Source organism: Schistocerca americana, chromosome 4, assembly GCF_021461395.2.
Source record: "Schistocerca americana isolate TAMUIC-IGC-003095 chromosome 4, iqSchAmer2.1, whole genome shotgun sequence".
In the NCBI taxonomy this organism is placed as follows: Eukaryota; Metazoa; Arthropoda; class Insecta; order Orthoptera; family Acrididae; genus Schistocerca; species Schistocerca americana.
Genome location: NC_060122.1, coordinates 825,321,644 through 825,341,804, shown reverse-complemented (window position 1 = coordinate 825,341,804; position 20,161 = coordinate 825,321,644). Strand labels below are relative to the sequence as shown.

General features: G+C 41.2%; 1 protein-coding gene across 1 annotated transcript in view; it reads right to left on the bottom strand.

Annotated features, from left to right (window-relative positions):
* Nucleotides 1-20,161, bottom strand: part of LOC124613834 (dynein regulatory complex subunit 7) — a 346,600-nt gene that overhangs the window by 273,831 nt on the left and 52,608 nt on the right. The gene's annotated exons all lie outside the window — the stretch shown is intronic.

The following is a 20,161-nucleotide window of genomic DNA, read 5'->3' as shown; positions in this document are numbered from 1 at the left end:
AGGTAACACATGATAAAGCAGATGTCTATACTGCTGTGCCATCAGAATTCCTTCAGTCACCTAACGACCATGAACTGAAGTCATACACGATGTGATGCCATTCATCAACTGTGCATAGTTCCTGGTCACAGCACCACTCCAGATGTAGCCATTTGTGTTGTGTTGGTAATGGCAGCCTACACATGTGGCAGTAATTTGCTAGTGCAGCTACTGCTAGTTTTTGACCAATGTTGTGTAATGGCACAGCATATTGCAGGGAGTCCATTACTTGTACTTGAATGGCAGGCACAAATGTGAATGGGTTTTGATGTGCCTAGTGTACAATACAGTACATCTGTCTTCTGGTGAACAGACATGGTTGACTGGAATCTTGATGAGTGGTATGCCTACCTTCACCTTCCTTGCAGAGCACTGGGCCGTTGTCACATCCAAATGCCCTACATATCTGGATATTGCACAATTCAACCAGTAGGCCAAATGAAGACCAACAATGAAGTCCTTTTCAAACTCTGTTTGGTACCAACAATGCTTCCTCATATGAGTATGTGGCATTTGCATGTCTTCACAGAGATGACACAACATCTGACACTGCTTACACCCCTTATACACCTTATGAGGCCTGGTACCAACAGTAAACATGAACAACACTAATGGACTCTGTTAGCTGTTCAACTAGTCACAGAGATTTAAAGCTCCAATCATTTACATACCATCTGATGGTGTGTACATGCATGAAGTGAAACTGATGTCTGACAAAGTTTTGTGAGTGTTTTACTTTTTTGTCAGGGAATTTATACGAACCTGCCTACTGTAGTACAACCTTAATCTTCCTCTCCTATTTCTATGCACCACACTTCTCTCCATTAGCATACTGACATGTGCTTAATGCCTCAGGATATGTCCTATTAAAGAACCCCTTTCTTTAGTCACATTGTGCCATTATTTTTTTTCTTTCCAACCTGAGTAGGTATTTCTTCACTAATTATGTAATCTACCTACCTAATTTTCACCATTCTTCTGTAGCACCACATGTCTAATTTTCATCATCCTTCTGTAGCACCACATTTCAGAAACTTTCTTTCTCTTCTTGTCTGACCTGCTTATTATCCATGTATCACTTCTGAACAGAGGAGTACTAAACACAAACACCTTCAGAAAAGACTTTCTAAGTCTTAAATCTACATCTGATGCTAAAAAATTGTTTTTCTGAAACACTTTTATAGTTGTTGCCAGACTGTATTTTTATCCTCACTACTTTAGTCATCATCAGTTGTTTTGCTATTCAAATAGCAAAACTCATCTAGTACTTTTAGTGTCTCATTTCCTAATGTAGTTCCCTCAGCATCACCTGATTTAATTCAACTACATTGCATTACGTTTGTTCTACTTTTGTTGATATTCATCTTAAACATCTTTTCAAGTCACTGTAGTGGTGCAGTTTTTAAAGGCTGCTGAGGGATAGAAAGCTGCTCTCCTGTTACTCATGATGATGTGACTGATACTCACTCAGACATTTCAGTTTCAATGTAGTTGAGGCTAATGTCCATACAACAGGAACAGAAGCCACAGCAACTAACCAGTAGTATCAAACTCTTTATTCACAGTTAGACATGAGATTTACACCTTGACAGTGACAAATGGGCATCCACATCCTGCACGCACGGGCTTGCAGCAAACCCCAGATCACATGGAGTTGGCAGAGCAGTGATGGGCATGTTGGAACTGGCTTTGCAATGCCCATTGTCATAATTGCATTGCTTAACATAATCAGCCAGAGCAGCATTTCATTACCATGCCAATTTTAGTATACTAGCACAACCATCTCGTCAATGACCAGTGGTACTACTGAACTCAAGTAGCCCCTAAGCTGGCATCATGAGGCTGAGGGAACACCATTCCAGTCCTCCCACTAAAGAAAAATTGCTGGCAGTGCCAGGAATTGAAGCTTGGTCCTTTGTTTAACAGTCATTCACACTGACCATTGGGCTACCGAGGCACTTGTCACATAAGGTCACCTCACTATGGCCTACTGCAGCACTCTGGGTGCAGCATATGCAGGCATCTTCATGACTATGCATCAGGCACCGAGGACTGTGGGTTCAATACCCACTCTTCGTCTGCTGTTGTGGACACAACTCGTCTCTATAAAACAAATACCTCTAAGCTGAACTTGATTAAAAGTGCCTTGTCTACCCATTAGAGAACCCGAGCCCCTGTGTTTGATGTCAGAAGAGCTAATGTAGGCTACAATGGAAGTTGGACATTAACATGGAGCAACAATGGCAGTGGCAGTCCAGTAATGACATTCAGCAGAATACAACTAATTGCTGACTATAAATACTATATGGTCTTGTAACGTGGGTTTTGGCAGTAGCAGACGATGAGCAGGATGGCATCAGATAAGAAGGTATCAGCTCAAGAGGCAATTCGCCACTTACTTGATCAGATTGCTTAAATGTGAGCAGATAACATAGTTACATAGGAACTAGAGAGGTTATGGGAGGAGAGACAGGAACAGCCCTCAAGTCCTCTCCTAGTATGATCATATCTGTCATCGATGAAAGTACCGCAAAGTTAGTGACTACTGTTTTAGGTAAATCAGGTGAGGATGTTTTGACTTTCGTGAACATTCTACTCACTGCCATGAACTAAGAGGGTGGAATGACTATCAGTTGTTGAGAATAGCTTGGTGGAAATTAACAGGAGATGCTGGGGCATATGTGATGTGCCACGAGAAACTATTGAACACTCGCTCCTTTCAGGAGCTCTTTCCTTGCAGGAAGGGCTGTTGAAATTATATCAGAGGAAGAATACTACTAGGTATTATCAAGAGCCACTAAACAGTGTTACACAGAGGCAAGGGGGCAGGGAAACCTTTACAGACTGAATTACGAAGTAAAATATTAATACTTATGAACTGACAGATAGTGACAATGCTAACAAAGTCATTCTTCAAAAGGCAGAGCAGATAGTGTCAGACACATTCCTGTGCAGTTTACCAGGTGAAATTTCATGTAAGAGATGAGTAGTATTACTGAAGCCATTAAACAAAGATAGAAAACTACAATGGCTTTGACAAAAATAGATGTGGTGACCAGACTCAGGGAAAGCAGGATGGTTTTTAATGTGAAAAACACGTTATCAATATAGTCAAACTCGTCATATTTCGTGTAACTGTAGGATATCTCAGTATGGGAGGTGTAAGAGAGGTCAGCACTTGGAGTGGGACTGTCAGCATAGGTCTCCACAGACACAGGGAAGATGGTTGCAGGATGAAGCTCACAGTATGGTGCAAAACAAAAATGGGAATGTTGTGACACCATGCAGTGCCCCATGTAAATCTGAGCACAGTAAGCCAGTATATGGAATCACTGGCAGATTATTGTATGAAATGTTGTGCAGAAGTATGGGTATTTAAGTTTCTATTGGACACAGGATTGCAGGTATCAATAGCAAGTCAGGGGTAATGAATTTGTAGTTCCTTCATTGTACATTCAGTGGTGTCAATGAGGGAGATGTTAGATTAGATTAGTTTTTCGTTCCATAGATCTGTGCTGAGGAGATCCTCGTGGATGTGGAACATGTCAATATTTTTTTTTTTTTTTTAAGCTGAAATAACAATACTAATAGTATGAATATATATACAATACATCATTTGTTTCTATTAAAAAATTCGTCTATGGAGTAGAAGGAGTTGGTCGCTAGTAAGTCTTTCAGGCTCCTTTTAAATTGATCTTTATTTGTAACTAAATTTTTTATGTTTGCTGGCAAATTATTGAAGATGAGTGTTCCTGAGTAGTGGACCCCTTTTTGAACTAAAGTAAGTGCTTTTAAGTCCTTGTGCAGATCATTTTTGTTCCTGGTATTGTATGTATGAACTGAGCTGTTTGTTGGAAAAAGAGATATATTATTTAGGACAAATTTCATTAATGAGTAAATATACTGAGAGGCAGTAGTTAGTATACCCAGTTCTTTGAAGAGGTTTCTACAGGACGTCCGTGAATTTACTCCACAAATAATATGTATTACACGCTTTCAGACTCTGAAAACTTTTGTTTGACTTGAAGAGTTACCCCAAAATATTATACCATATGACATTATGGAATGAAAGTAGGCAAAGTATGCGAGCTTTTTCATTTTTATGACGCCTATGTCTGCTAACACTCGAGTTGCAAGTACATATTTGTTAAGGCGTTTCTGCAGTTCTGTGGTGTGCTCCTCCCGACTGAATTTATTATCAAGTTGTAATCCCAGAAATTTAAGACTGTCAACCTCTTCTATCTGCTCTTCTTCATACTTTATGCATATGCTGGGTGGAAACCTCTTACAGGTTCTGATTGCATGTAGTGAGTCCTTGCCAAGTTTAATGTCAGTGAGTTGGCTTTAAAACATTTGTTAATACACATGAAAATATCATTAGCAGATCTTTCTAAACTACACTTGACATACTATTTATTGCAATACTTGTGGCATCTGCAAACAAAACGAGCTCTGCTTCTGGCAGTGTAACTGATGAGAGATCATTAATGTACACAAGAAAAAGCAATGACCCTAAAATGGATCCTTGTGGGACACCACATGTAATTTCTTCCCATTCTGATGATGACTGATGACTTAATTCACTAGTCCCTTGCACTGACACCCTTTGTTTCCTGTTAGCGAGGCATGACTTGAACCATTTTGCAGCACTGCCCATGACACCATAGAATTCTAATTTATTTAAAAGGATGTTGTAGTTCACACAATCGAATGCCTTTGACAAATCACAGAAAATACCTGCTGCTAGTAACTTGTTATTTAATGAATTAAGTACATTTTCACTGTAGGTGTAAATAGCCTTCTCGATATCAGAACCCTTCTTGATAATATGTTACTTGTGGTCAAATGTTTGAGAAGCTGCCTGAACATTACCTTTTCTAAAATTTTTTGAGAATGCTGGCAAAAGTGAAATCGGTCTGTAGTTTGATGGTATCTCTTTATCCCATTTCTTGAACAGAGGCTTAACATCTGCATATTTTAGCCAGTCAGGAAATGTCCCAGTTATAATTGACTGGTTACACAAGTAACTCAGAATTGTACTAAATTCACAAGAACATGCCTTAATTAACTTTGTTGATATTTCATCGTAACCACTAGAATGCTTTGTTTTTAAAGATTTTATTGTGGAAGTTATTTCTTTTGGTGAAGTGAGTGGCATTCATGTACCTGAAACTATTTGTGAAGGCTGGTTTCAGATATTCAAGGGCATTATTTACTGATCCTGACAATCACATTCTATCAGTATTGGCTATAAAGTACTTGTTAAATAGATTTGCCACACTATGCCATCGGTTACTAATATGTCATCTACCCTTAGTGCTATTTGCTCCTGTTCCTTTCTGGTTCTACCAGTCTCCTCTTTCACTATATCCCATATTGTTTTTATTTTGTTCCCTGACTTTGCTATCTTCTTCTTGCAGTGCATTTTTTTAGATGTCTGAATTACTTTTTTAAATATTTTATAGTATTCCTTGTATTTAGCTAAATCATCAGCATTGGAGCTATTCTTGGTCGACAGATACATTTTCCTTTTTGTCTTACAGGAAATCTTTATTCCTTGTGTAATCCATGGTTTTATTATAGACTTCTGTTTAATTTGAGTAACTTTTAGAGGAAAACAGTTTTCAAACATGGTACTGACATTGTTCATGAATGTGTTATATTTTTCATTCATGTCATGAGCACTATAAACATCTTTCCAGATCATATCTTTGAGCAGTTTTCTAAAACACTCAATTTTTGGTTGATTGACTACTCTCCTGTACTCATATTTAGCAGTCTTGATAATCTGCTTAGAATTTACATCTAAAGCAAGGAGCTGCATGTCATGATCTGATAGTCCATTTATAAAAAGTTTTATGATATGATTTTGTTCCTTTGATTTGTCTATAAAAATGTTATCAATGGCTGTCCTTGAGGATTTAGTGATCCTAGTTGGAAAGTTTACAGTGTGAGTTAGATTGAAAGACAACATTACTAACTGCAGTGAATGTTTACTGAAAGATTGCATTAGAAAATATGTATTAAAGTCACCAGCAATCAAAATTTCTTTGTTTCTTCCTGTTAAATAACCCAAAAGAGCTTCTAGATGATTTATGAATAGATTATAATTTCCTGCAGGTGCTCGGTAAATAGTTGCAATTATATAAGATCTGTTATGGAACTCTACTTCTGTTGCACATGCTTCTAGATGCTGCTCTAAACAGAATTTATTAATGTCAATGTTCTAGAATTTATGGCAGTTTTTAATAAATGTGGCAACTCCTCCTCCATCCATATCTTCTCTGCAGAAGTAGGAAGCTAGATTAAATTCTGAAATGTCTAACATATCTATACCAGTGGTCACTTGATGTTCAGAGAGGCAGATTATGCCAATTTGGTTAGATGAATTCATTTCATCGATACAAATGAGTAGTTCATCAACTTTATTTCTGAGTCTACATCTACATCTACATCTATACTCTGCGAGCCACCTTACGGTGTGTGGCGGAGGGTACTTATTGTACCACTATCTGATCCCCCCTTCCCTGTTCCATTCACGAATTGTGCTTGGGAAGAACGACTGCTTGTAAGTCTCCGTATTTGCTCTAATTTCTCGGATCTTTTCGTTGTGATCATTACGCGAGATATATGTGGGCGGTAGTAATATGTTGCCCATCTCTTCCCGGAATGTGCTCTCTCGTAATTTCGATAATAAACCTCTCCGTATTGCGTAATGCCTTTCTTGAAGTGTCCGCCACTGGAGCTTGTTCAACATCTCCGTAACGCTCTCGCGCTGACTAAATGTCCCCATGACGAATCGCGCTGCTTTTCGCTGGATCATGTCTATCTCTTCTATTAATCCAACCTGGTAAGGGTCCCATACTGATGAGCAATACTCAAGAATCGGACGAACAAGCGTTTTGTAAGCTACTTCTTTCGTCGATGAGTCACATTTTCTTAGAATTCTTCCTATGAATCTCAACCTGGCGCCTGCTTTTCCCACTATTTGTTTTATGTGATCATTCCACTTCAGATCGCTCCGGATAGTAACTCCTAAGTATTTTACGGTCGTTACCGCTTCCAATGATTTACCACCTATGGCATAATCGTACTGGAATGGATTTCTGCCCCTATGTATGCGCATTATATTACATTTATCTACGTTTAGGGAAAGCTGCCAGCTGTCGCACCATGCATTAATCCTCTGCAGGTCCTCCTGGAGTATGTACGAGTCTTCTGATGTTGCTACTTTCTTGTAGACAACCGTGCCATCTGCAAATAGCCTCACGGAGCTACCGATGTTGTCAACTAAGTCATTTATGTATATTGTAAACAATAAAGGTCCTATCACGCTTCCCTGCGGTACTCCCGAAATTACCTCTACATCTGCAGATTTTGAACCGTTAAGAATGACATGTTGTGTTCTTTCTTCTAGGAAATCCTGAATCCAATCACAAACCTGGTCCGATATTCCGTAAGCTCGTATTTTTTTCACTAAACGTAAGTGCGGAACCGTATCAAATGCCTTCCTGAAGTCCAGGAATATGGCATCAATCTGCTCGCCAGTGTCTACGGCACTGTGAATTTCTTGGGCAAATAGGGCGAGCTGAGTTTCACATGATCTCTGTTTGCGGAATCCATGTTGGTTATGATGAAGGAGATTTGTATTATCTAAGAACGTCATAATACAAGAACACAAAACATGTTCCATTATTCTACAACAGATTGACGTAAGCGAAATAGGCCTATAATTATTCGCATCTGATTTATGACCCTTCTTGAAACTGGGAACGACCTGCGCTTTCTTCCAGTCGCTAGGTACTTTACGTTCTTCCAGCGATCTACGATAAATTGCTGATAGAAAGGGGGCAAGTTCTTTAGCATAATCACTGTAGAATCTTAAGGGTATCTCGTCTGGTCCGGATGCTTTTCCGCTACTAAGTGATAGCAGTTGTTTTTCAATTCCGATATCGTTTATTTCAATATTTTCCATTTTGGCGTCCGTGCGACGGCTGAAGTCAGGGACCGTGTTACGATTTTCCGCAGTGAAACAGTTTCGGAACACTGAATTCAGTATTTCTGCCTTTCTTCCGTCGTCCTCTGTTTCGGTGCCATCGTGGTCAACGAGTGACTGAATAGAGGATTTAGATCCGCTTACCGATTTTACATATGACCAAAACTTTTTAGGGTTCTTGTTTAGACTGTTTGCCAATGTTTTATGTTCGAATTCGTTGAATGCTTCTCTCATTGCTCTCTTTACGCTCTTTTTCGCTTCGTTCAGCTTTTCCTTATCAGCTATGATTCGACTACTCTTAAACCTATGATGAAGCTTTCTTTGTTTCCGTACTACCTTTCGTACATGATTGTTATACCACGGTGGATCTTTCCCCTCGCTTTGGACCTTAGTCGGTACGAACTTATCTAAGGCGTACTGGACGATGTTTCTGAATTTTTTCCATTTTTGTTCCACATCCTCTTCCTCAGAAATGAACGTTTGATGGTGGTCACTCAGATATTCTGCGATTTGTGCCCTATCACTCTTGTTAAGCAAATATATTTTCCTTCCTTTCTTGGCATTTCTTATTACACTTGTAGTCATTGATGCAACCACTGACTTATGATCACTGATACCCTCTTCTACATTCACGGAGTCGAAAAATTCCGGTCTATTTGTTGCTATGAGGTCTAAAACGTTAGCTTCACGAGTTGGTTCTCTAACTATCTGCTTGAAGTAATTCTCGGACAAGGCAGTCAGGATAATGTCACAAGAGTCTCTGTCCCTGGCTCCAGTTCTGATTGTGTGACTATCCCATTCTATACCTGGTAGATTGAAGTCTCCCCCTATAACAATAGTATGACCACGAAACTTCTTCACGACGTTCTGCAGGTTCTCTCTGAGGCGCTCAACTACTACGGTTGCTGATGCAGGTGGTCTATAGAAGCATCCGACTATCATATCTGACCCACCTTTGATACTTAACTTAACCCAGATTATTTCACATTCGCATTCGCTAATAACTTCACTGGATATTATTGAATTCTTTACTGCTATAAATACTCCTCCACCATTGGCGTTTATCCTATCCTTGCGGTATATATTCCATTCTGTGTCTAGGATTTCGTTACTGTTCACTTCCGGTTTTAACCAACTTTCCGTTCCTAATACTATATGCGCACTATTTCCTTCAATAAGAGATACTAATTCAGGAACCTTGCCCTGGATACTCCTGCAGTTTACCAATATTACGTTAACTTTTCCTGTTTTTGGTCTCTGAGGACGGACGTTCTTTATCAACGATGATAATGTCCTCTCTGGTAAGCCGTCAGGTATTTTATCATTTCGCCCAAGGGGGGGTCCCTCTAACCTAAAAAACCCCCGTGTGCACGCCACACGTACTCTGCTATCTGCTACCCTAGTAGCTGCTTCCGGTGTGTAGTGCATGCCTGACCTGTCTAGGGGGGCCCTACAGTTCTCCACCCAATAACGGAGGTTGATGAATTTGCAACCATTATAGTCGCAGAGTCGTCTGAGCCTCTGGTTTAGACCCTCCACACGGCTCCAAACCAGAGGACCGCGATCGACTCTGGGCACTATGCTGCAGATATTAAGCTCAGCTTGCACTCCGCGTGCGATGCTGGTTGTCTTCACCAAATCAGCCAGCCGCCGGAAGGAACCAAGGATGGCCTCAGAACCGAAGCGGCAGGCGTCATTCGTTCCGACATGTGCTACTATCTGCAGCCGGTCACACCCAGTGTGTTCAATAGCTGCCGGAAGGGCCTCCTCCACGTTACGGACGAGACCCCCCGGCAAGCACACCGAGTGCACACTGGCATTCTTCCCCGACCTACCCGCTATTTTCCTGAGGGGCTCCATAACCCGCCTAACGTTGGAGCTCCCTATAACTAATAGGCCCGCCCTCTGTGACTGTCGGGACCTTGCCGGAGAATCGGCCACTGGCCCAACAGGCGAGGCATCCTGTGGTGGCTCGGAAACGATGTCATCACCACTAGGAAGCACCCCGTACCTGTTGGAAAGGGGTAAGGCAGCTGCCACGCGGCCAGATCCCACCTTCGCCTTTCGGCCAGGCACGCGCGAGCCCACCACTGTCCGCCATTCACCCTGGAGTGATGGCTGACCGGTAAGATTCTCACTGCCGGAAGACGCAGCGACATCAGGGGTTCCATGTGATTCCAAGGCCACCGAAGTAGGCATAGGTCTCACCACAGTTGCCCCAACGCCACTACGAGCCGACGCCTGCGCCTCGAGCTCGATGAGCCTAACAGAGAAAGCCTCCACCTGCCCCCGAAGAGTGGCCAATTCTCCTTGCGTCCGCTCACAACAACCACAGTCCCTACACATGACTATGTTTACCCTACTCTATACGGTGACAAATTCCCAAGATAATCTTCTGATGAGCTACTCTGATAATCAAGAAACACTCACTGAAATACGAGACGCAAAAACTACGCTAGGTTTTCCCAGAAAAACTATTTAAAAGCTAAGCGCAGCAAATAAGTACAAAAACGCTTTATACAAACAGTACTCGCTGCTGCTGGTGCTCTCGCTCTGGCTGTCACAAGACAACTGCTGATTCAAGTGACTAGTGGCTAACGGCCGCGAAACAAACAAAAGACGGTTTTAGGGCGCTTTCTGTTCTAAACGATCAAGAAAACACTAAGAAATCTAACACGAAAACTACGTAAAGTTTTATCAAGAACTGTTAGTTACTATGCAGAGCAGATAAACACAAATAGAATCCCTTCCTTAGTGGAAGGTCGTAAACAAAATGCAAAATAAACGCTTTATACAAACAGTACTCGCTGCTGCTGGTGCTCTCGCTCTGGCTGTCACAAGACAACTCCTGGAATGTTCTGGTGTCATAAAGATAACTGATACTGCAAACTAATTGGATTAAAACTGCTTTGGCGAAGATGAACTGGCAGTTCATTCACTTGGTTTGGCAGTAATAAATTCCAAGTGGGAGGGAAATAATTTTTGCCATGTGTGGAAGTACATTCTAAAGTTGTCAGCAGCTATGATGTCACACTTGACCTGGAATTTCTGAGTAAACATGATGCCAAAGATAGCCTGGAACAATGCTTAATAGAGCTGGAAGATAAGTCATTCCATTTAAGCACTACTGCCAGTAATGAAGTGCCATAAGGTTCATTTCGGAACAACGCAATCCAATTAAATTGCGGTTGCTTAGTATCAACTTGCATGGTAAAATACTGAAATATACAGAGAAACTAGTCTGTGTAGACATAGGAGAAGTTCTGCATTTGTCACATGTGCAAGAGACTGACAGAAGCAGGGTAAGGGTCATCAGCATAGACCATATCAGTTCAATGGAAGTAGAGATATCAAGTGGTTGTGATGTAGCAGAATGGCACAATATTTAATGAAATGCGAACTGAAGAATGCGATACTACCATGTGATGTTTACACAAGTTACATAGGTACAGCGTTTGTAGTAGATTATAGATAGCTGGATAGTATCACTGCGTGGAAGGGCGTAAACGAAACACGGTCATATCTGACAATGAAAATAGGAAACAAAACCTATACAACAGTAAGTGCACATGCACCAACAAATCATAAGAACTAAGATGAACAAACAGGAACTGAAAAATTTTTGGTCCACTCTGGATAAGGTAGTGACAGATGTGGACAAAAGAGGTGTCACTATTTTGCAAGGAGATTTTAACTCGCCAATAGGCACGGAAAGGAAGTTTAGAGATCCTATGGGAGATTATCCAGCCCACAAGAGAACAAACAAGAATGGTGAGAGATTAGTGGACCTATGTAGAAGACACAAAATGAGAATAATGACCACCCATTACAAAGCTAAGACAAGTAAGAAAACAATGTGGGTCAGCCAGGGAAACAGGATTGGGGGAAAACAGCTAGACCATGTAGCAATCCGTGACAAGAATCACAGAGATATTATGAACACAAATGTGAGGAAAAATAGCAGGATGGAATCAGACCACTACCCTGTCGAAATAAAATGCAGATGGATACCCAACAGAGCAAGGAAACATAGGACCATAAACACTAACAGAATCAACCTAGATCTTCTGAAAAAACACAGAGCTGAGTATGCAAAGAGAATGGTAGTTCAAAGTGATTGGAAGGGAGTGAGAGATATGATGGAAGAAGAGGGGACATGCCTGCTGCACACGTGTGAATCTGGCAGCTTGGGCACACCAGTAAAATTTTGCCGGGTACCCCATGAGGGTGGTTGCTGCTACTGTTGCTTACACAGCCAACAGCCACATTTCTGTAGCCAGAAGTGGGAGAAGGTATTACTCATACGTGACTCAACTGCGCGTGTGCATGAGCTCGCTCATAACTGCTTAATTGAATCTAATGTAAACAGTTGTGATGTCATGCTCATCGGAGGCAATTCGTTGTTATGAAGCATTGCATAGACTTCCTAAAGCCTTCGACACATTTTGCTGTTGGCAGATGCTTGTACGTGCACTGTGTTATTTTATATGGCGCATTTCCTTTGCAATATAAGTTTTATTTTTGTTTTTTCCTCTCGTTCATGTTTTAATGCCACTGTATTATTCTGCAGCAGCAGGATACAGTAATATCCTTTGTCAGAGTATCAGTTCTTTCCAGTCAAAATTACAAAAATTTAACTGAAAACTAAAACAACGAAAAATTCCCAAATTCTAAAAAATTCCCGGGTTTTTCCCAGATCTCCCGGTTGTCCCGGGTCGTATACACCTTGTTATTTAACCTGGTTTTGGATGAAGAAGTGAGAGAGTGGAGACAACTAAATAGTAACATGAAGATCAAAGGTGTGCAAATAGGGTACAACGTCAACATAATTCAACAGTGGATGCCTGGCATTTGCAGATGACATGGCACTCTTAAATGAGACAGAAGAAGAAGCAAAGACAGCACTAAAAATATAGCCAAAACAGCAGAAAAGGTCATACTCAAGATTGCATATAAGAAGACCAAGACACTGAACACTAAGTTTGACTGGAAGATAGATGGGCAAGCAGTTGAGAAAGTCAACAGTTTTTGTTATTTGGAGGAGAAGATAACTGGCGGCATATAGAGCAACAGTAGCGCAGTAGACAGGGCACAGCTTTTGCTGAAGCTTCGGTATGTGGTGGAAACAACATATGGCAAGAAAAATCCGTCACAGAATGCCAAATTGTGACATTACACAACAACTGTCTTCCCCCATGAACCATGGACCTTGCCGTTAGTGGGGACGCTTGCGTGCCTCAGCGATACAGATGGCCGTACTGTAGGTGCAACCACAACGGAGGGGTATCTGTTGAGAGGCCAGACAAACATGTGGTTCCTGAAGGGGGGCAGCAGCCTTTTCAGTAGTTGCAGGGGCAACAGTCTGGATGATTGCCTGATCTGGCCTTGTAACATTAACCAAAACGGCCTTGCTGTGCTGGTACTGCGAACGGCTGAAAGCAAGGGGAAACTACAGCAGTAATTTTTCCCGAGGACATGCAGCTTTACTGTATGATTAAATGATGATGGCATCCTCTTGGGTAAAATATTCTGGAGGTAAAATAGTCCCCCATTCGGATCTCCGGGCGGGGACTACTCAAGAGGACGTCGTTATCAGGAGAAAGTAAACTGGCATTCTACGGATCGGAGCGTGGAATGTCAGATCCCTTAATCGGGCAGGTAGGTTAGAAAATTTAAAAAGGGAAATGGATAGGTTAAAGTCAGATATAGTGGGAATTAGTGAAGTTCGGTGGCAGGAGGAGCAAGACTTTTGGTCAGGTGATTACAGGGTTATAAATACAAAATCAAATAGGGGTAATGCAGGAGTAGGTTTAATAATGAATAAAAAAATAGGAGTGCGGGTTAGCTACTACAAACAGCATAGTGAACGCATTATTGTGGCCAAGATAGACACAAAGCCCATGCCTACTACAGTAGTACAAATTTATATGCCAACTAGCTCTGCAGATGATGAAGAAATTGATGAAATGTATGACGAGATAAAAGAAATTATTCAGGTAGTGAAGGGAGACGAAAATTTAATAGTCATGGGTGACTAGTATTCGTCAGTAGGAAAAGGGAGAGAAGGAAACACAGTAGGTGAATATGGACTGGGGGGGGAAGGAATGAGAGAGGAAGCCGCCTTGTAGAATTTTGCACAGAGCATAACTTAATCATAGCTAACACTTGGTTCAAGAATCATAAAAGAAGGTTGTATACCTGGAAGAATCCTGGAGATACTAAAAGGTATCAGATAGATTATATAATGGTAAGACAGAGATTTAGGAACCAGGTTTTAAATTGTAAGACATTTCCAGGGGCAGATGTGGACTCTGACCACAATCTATCGGTTATAAACTGCAGATTGAAACTGATGAAACTGCAAAAAGGTGGGAATTAAAGGAGATGGGACCTGGATAAACTGAAAGAACCAGAGGCTGTAGAGAGTTTCAGGGAGAGCATAAGGGAACAATTGACAGGAATGGGGGAAAGAAATACAGTAGAATAAGAATGGGTAGCTCTGAGGGATGAAGTAGTGAAGGCAGCAGAGAATCAAGTAGGTAAAAAGGCGAGGGCTAATAGAAATCCTTGGGTAACAGAAGAAATATTGAATTTAATTGATGAAAGGAGAAAATATAAAAATGCAGTAAATGAAGCAGGCAAAAGGGAATACAAACGTCTCAAAAATGAGATCGACAGAAAGTGCAAAACGGCTAAGCAGGGATGGCTAGAGGACAAATGTAAGGATGTAGAGGCTTGTCTCACTAGGGGTAAGATAGATACTGCCTACAGGAAAATTAAAGAGACCTTTGGAGAGAAGAGAACCACATGTATGAATATCAAGAGCTCAGATGGCAACCCAGTTCCAAGCAAAGAAGGGAAGGCAGAAAGGTGGAAGGAGTATATAGAGGGTTTATACAAGGGCGATGTACTTGAGGACAGTATTATGGAAATGGAAGAGGATGTAGATGAAGATGAAATGGGAGATAAGATACTGCGTGAAGAGTTTGACAGAGCACTGAAAGACCTGAGTCGAAACAAGGCCCCGGGAGTAGACAACATTCCATTAGAACTACTGATGGCCTTGGGAGAGTCAGTCATGACAAAACTCTACCATCTGGTGAGCAAGATGTATGAGACAGGCGAAATACCCACAGACTTCAAGAAGAATACAATAATTCCAATCCCAAAGAAAGCAGGTGTTGACAGATGTGAAAATTACCGAACCATCAGTTTAATAAGTCACAGCTGCAAAATACTAACGTGAATTCTTTACAGACGAATGGAAAAACTGGTGGATCGGACCTCGGGGAAGATCACTTTGGATTCTGTAGAAATGTTGGAACACGTGAGGCAATACTAACCTTACGACTTATCTTAGAAGAAAGATTAAGAAAAGGCAAACCTATATTTCTAGCATTTGTAGACTTAGAGAAAGCTTTTGACAATGTTAACTGGAATACTCTCTTTCAAATTCTGAAGGTGGCAGGGGTAAAATACAGGGAGCGAAAGGCTATTTACAATTTGTACAGAAACCAGATGGCAGTTATAAGAGTCGAGGGACATGAAAGGGAAGCAGTGGTTGGGAAGGGAGTGAGACAGGGTTGTAGCCTCTCCCCGATGTTATTCAATCTGTATATTGAGCAAGCAGTAAAGGAAACAAAAGAAAAATTCGGAGTAGGTATTAAAATTCATGGAGAAGAAGTAAAAACTTTGAGGTTCGCCGATGACATTGTAATTCTGTCAGAGACAGCAAAGGACTTGGAAGAGCAGTTGAACGGAATGGACAGTGTCTTGAAAGGAGGATATAAGATGAACATCAACAAAAGCAAAACGAGGATAATGGAATGTAGTCAAATTAAATCGAGTGATGCTGAGGGAATTAGATTAGGAAATGAGACACTTAAAGTGGTAAAGGAGTTTTGCTATTTAGGGAGTAAAATAACTGGTGATGGTCGAAGCAGAGAGGATATAAAATGTAGACTGGCAATGGCAAGGAAATCGTTTCTGAAGAAGAGAAATTTGTTAACATCGAGTATAGATTTAAGTGTCAGGAAGTCGTTTCTGAAAGTATTTGTATGGAGTGTAGCCATGTATGGAAGTGAAACATGGACGATAACCAGTTTGGACAAGAAGAGAATAGAAGCTTTCGAAATGTGGTGCTACAGAAGAATGCTGAAGATAATGTGGGTAGATCACGTAACTAATGAGGAGGTATTGAACAGGATTGGGGAGAAGAGAAGTTTGTGGCACAACTTGACTAGAAGAAGGGATCGGTTAGTAGGACATGTTTTGAGGCATCAAGGGATCACGAATTTAGCATTGGAGGGCAGTGTGGAGGGTAAAAATCGTAGAGGGAGACCAAGAGATCAGTACACTAAGCAGATTCAGAAGGATGTAGGTTGCAGTAGGTACTGGGAGATGAAGAAGCTTGCACAGGATAGAGTAGCATGGAGAGCTGCATCAAACCAGTCTCAGGACTGAAGACCACAACAACAACAACACAACAACTGTAAGAAATACTGCTCCATATTCATCAGATATGATAACACTCAGCAAGGGAGCTGGTATAGAGTTGGAGAAGGAGGAGTGGAAAATTTTGAGAGACATACAGGGCACCAAAAAATATGGGAGTATCTGGATACACAGAACACGACAGGAACTGTATGAAAATATTGAACCCATATCAAGCAAGATATGGAAGAGGAGGTTACAATTCATTGGGCACATCATGAGGATGGACGAGGAGAGATTGACTAAGAAGATATGGAATGCAAGATGTCATATGTGAAATGTTACGTAAACAAAAGGTCAGTTTATGATTTGTGAAATTTATATGTAGAAATGTTATAGTAATTATGATACAGCCAACTGTTAAGATACGGTTTTTATGTAAGGAACAAAAGTAACACTGTATTTGTAAATTAATTAAGAGAAATAATTAAGACATTGTTACTGATGTACATTCCATGGAACTTATATGTGAAAACCGTAAGATTTCAACATGCTATTTCAGAAACATTATAATTAATTCTAAAACCGAACTCCATAACCAGTTTTGACAAAGCAACAAAATCTCAACTGCAAATTCAATTACCTTCAATTTTAATAATGTGTAATGTAACTTCATAAGTGATATTAAAAAGGATAACACTTCATGATCTGCAAAATTATATTTATGTGATCAAAAATTGGCTTTCAGTTCTCTGGGAATCTTCACCTGAATTATTAACATGTTCTGCCAAGCACCAAAGGAAAATTAATTTAATCTTAACTTTGTAGTTATTCGAACCTATATAATCACCCATGGTGGTAGCCATATTGTGTCAGTATGTGGTTAGTTTTTGGGTAATGAATCCATGTCCATCTTATCTGTGTTGTGATGCAATAAACATATTGTTGCACAGCAGTATGGTAATTAAGTTTGGAAATAAAAGTTTGACAGAACCAGCTGACACGACATTAAATGGAACACATTTATTGGCTATGCAATGGTGGCACAGTCAATGTCTCAACACCCAGAAGAGCTGAAGTAAAGACAGACAGGAATCTTATTGTCTCACAGTGTGTGAGTGGGAACATCAGGAACACATGATTCAGCCCTCAAACAGCAGAGCAGAGCAGACACTCTAATCTTCTGTAACAAGGCTGCACATGATAACTCCACCTGCGGATCTCGTAAAAACACCTTTCAGGATGCAAACTTTGCATAAAGGCATGCTCCGAAGCTCTGAAGTGAAGCATTAGGCCACACAAGAGCACTGCCAAGTTCATAAAATGGGAGCACATTCAGTCACCCGTACAGGGAGGAACCATGTCATCAACTCCTATAAAACCCCTGCCTTCCATTCACTCACTCTCAGAGTTAGGCCATTCCATCTGCATCACGGATACTGGTGAAAAGTCATCTCCTCTAATTGCAGGATGCCTTGGTGAATACAATGAAGCGTGTGTAGCCACCACCACCTCAGAGTCCATTGCTATGAGTCCACAGTGACTCTCCCATTACGGAGCCACAGCACTGACCTCAGACAGTGCCTGGGCCTGTAGATTCCTCGTCGGGTGCAGACGTCCAACCCTGCATCTTTGGGTGGCACAGGCTCAAACAGCCACTGCTAGGCAGTGGTGGGAAAAAGACCAAATGATTGTAGACATTCATAATAAATGGTTGTTAATCGCATTATGTCTCATCAGCACCTTAGTGCTCCACAAGATTACTCACCCTCACCCTTTCCTCAACCTCATAATAACAACATGACCCCAGCCCAGGTTGCTACAATGATGCCAGGAACTGGTGTTTTGATGCTCTGCACACAATAATATTTAGAAAGTGTTATGACTGTTTCAGCTATGTTATGTTTTTGGTCAACTCATCATAAATTGCTTGACATACATAAAAACGGACACAGATGAAGTTTTAGGTGGAGAACTTGCAAGAAACCTGAGTTACTCATGTCAATCTAACCATCAGTTATCAGCAAGTTAAGTAATTGAAATGTAGCCGTGAAAGCTGCTTACATTTTAAGGTACACTGATAGGCAACCCGGAAGTACTGGAGGCAAAAAGTTAGGTATGGATTTGAATATACACTGTGCAACACAATTAAGAGATCACTCTTTCGTAATTCCATAGTATTTTCCATTGAAATTTGGCTCAAAAGTATCTACAACCTTCCTCTATAATGATGCAAAAGCATGAAGTCCTGCGATGTCACTTTCAGGCTCTGCAACGCTTCAGATAGCAAAGTGTCAACACATAAAAAAAAATTGAAAATAAAATAAAAGGCCAGAGCTCAGAAGTTCATCTTAGGTGTACGTTGGGTTCATAATGTCACATTGGCACGAAATTTCACCACAATTCTGCCCGATGCCATCGTGGACATGTCACATGATAAGAAGGTCATCGCACCCCCCTCTTACCTATATTTTACCCTTTCTTCTGATGCCTCCACAATGGAGGTTAGAACCATAATGGCCAGCATTGAAATCACAGGGTTTTCTTGTGTGTAGCCAAAGCAACGTTTCAGACACACCACCACTCAGAATCGACATGAAAAGGTCTCAGCATCTGGCATAAAGTGCATCAATGAAACCATCCCTTCCCTTGAGGCATTGATTCCCACGCATTTTGTGGTTGAAAATGACAGTTTGCAGTGCGATGAGCAGCCGGATGACATTCTTGACAACCTTTGACACTGCTGACATCCCACACATGCTTCAACCCTTCTCTAAGAACATTGTGGGCCAGCAACCCCACTGAACGCAGTGTGACTGGAATTTCTGCCCTGGTGTACAGTGTGGAACCACAGGGGACTGTTCAAGCCATTAGACAAAATTTGAACGTGACCTGAAGCAGGAAAGGGTGCTTATAGTTTTCTAGCCTTCCTGTTTGATGCCCTCCTGTGGCATGATTATGGAGGGGTGTGAGATTATGACAAGTAAAACATTAAAGGGTTCCTTTAAGAACCCCAGTTTGGCAACACCCTCAGGGTCACCTGTCCACATTTGTGGAGTAGTTTAAAATGTAGCTGTAGAGAGAAAACCGATTACAAGAATCCTCTGTGCCTGCAGGCTGGCATCCAATTGACACCTTTCCATTCCGGCATGCCTACTACTTGGTAGCCAAGACTTTCTCTCGGGTTTTCTCTGTGCAGCTACGTTTTTAAAGTGCTCAACAAATGTGGGCACTGACTGTATTGTCAAGCTAGGGAGTCTTAGAGGGACCCTTTGCCATTTTATATATGTAAGTGTTAATGTGACACCCCTCCATGATCACGACACAGGAAGGTGCAAAACACAAGAGCTGCAAAAGCAAAAGCATCCTTTGCTCCTTTGAATCATGTTCAAATTTTGTTGAATGGTTTTGAACGATCCCTTGTGGTTCCACACTGTATACCACAGCAAAGCTTGGAGTTGCACTGTGTTCCAAAGAGGTGTGATCAGGTTCAATAGGGTTGCTAGCCCATGATGTCCTTAGAGAAGGGTTGATGCATCTGTAGGTTGTCATCAGTGTCAAAGATTATGAAGAATGTCGCCCTGCTTCTCATCGCATTGTGAACCGCCGTTTTCAACTGCAAAATGTTTAGGAACCAGTGCTTCATGGGAAGGAGTGGTTTTTCATTGACACCCTTTATGTAATCCTGTAAGG